Source organism: Nannospalax galili, unplaced genomic scaffold (assembly GCF_000622305.1).
Source record: "Nannospalax galili isolate Female #2095 unplaced genomic scaffold, S.galili_v1.0 scaffold423, whole genome shotgun sequence".
Lineage (NCBI taxonomy): Eukaryota > Metazoa > Chordata > Mammalia > Rodentia > Spalacidae > Nannospalax > Nannospalax galili.
The window spans coordinates 635,331-636,078 of NW_008350949.1; the positions used below are offsets into that span (position 1 = coordinate 635,331).

Here is a 748-nt window from a genome sequence, read left to right on the forward strand (position 1 = left end):
CTGGTTTTGTTTGGAAGCATGGAGGAAATGATTCCTCTGTGTTGACCCTCCTCTTTGTAAACTAGACACTGGTTCATGTCCTTCTCGTGGGGTCTCCTCAGCCTCCTTAATCAAGAGGACAGGTGACCCACCACAATTACAGGACATTTTGGGAGATGCTCATAGTCCTCTGGAGCTAGTCGACATAGGAGGGCAAGGAACAAAAACTGTCCTTTATGTTCCTCTGACCAAATTAGTATAGGCCTCAAATTATGTCTGGTAAACATCCAAGAAGGTTAGTTCTACCAGTCTGGTACTTTTAATTACTGTCTGCCATGTAGATAAATCTTGGGCAAAGACCAGTTCTCCGATAAACCTTTCTTGATCTGGTATGTATAATTTGTCAGTAAGTTGTTGGAGTAATATGGTTCCTTCTGGTTTTTAAAACTAGCTAGGCATTATTTATCTCTTGCATTGTCTAACCCCTCCATCATGGTTTCCCCAATTAAGATGCCCCCATTTTCCCCCTTTCTCCCTAGGATCCACATATGAGGGAGAACATACATCAAATTTTTTTCTGAGTCTGTGTTTCTTCACTTAGTATAACAGTTTCTAGTTCCTCCATTTACCTGCAAATTTCATGATTTCATCTTTATCTACTGCTGAGTAAGACCCCATTGCATAAATGAACCACATTTTCATTATCCACTCATCAGTTGAGGGACACTTAGGTTGCTTCCATCTCTTAGCTATTGTGAAAAGAGCAGCA

At 40.8% G+C, this 748-nt stretch overlaps 1 protein-coding gene across 1 annotated transcript in view; it reads left to right on the forward strand.

Moving 5' to 3' along the window:
- Positions 1 to 748, forward strand: part of Hltf (helicase like transcription factor) — a gene marked incomplete in the record, with an annotated part of 84,646 nt that overhangs the window by 25,809 nt on the left and 58,089 nt on the right.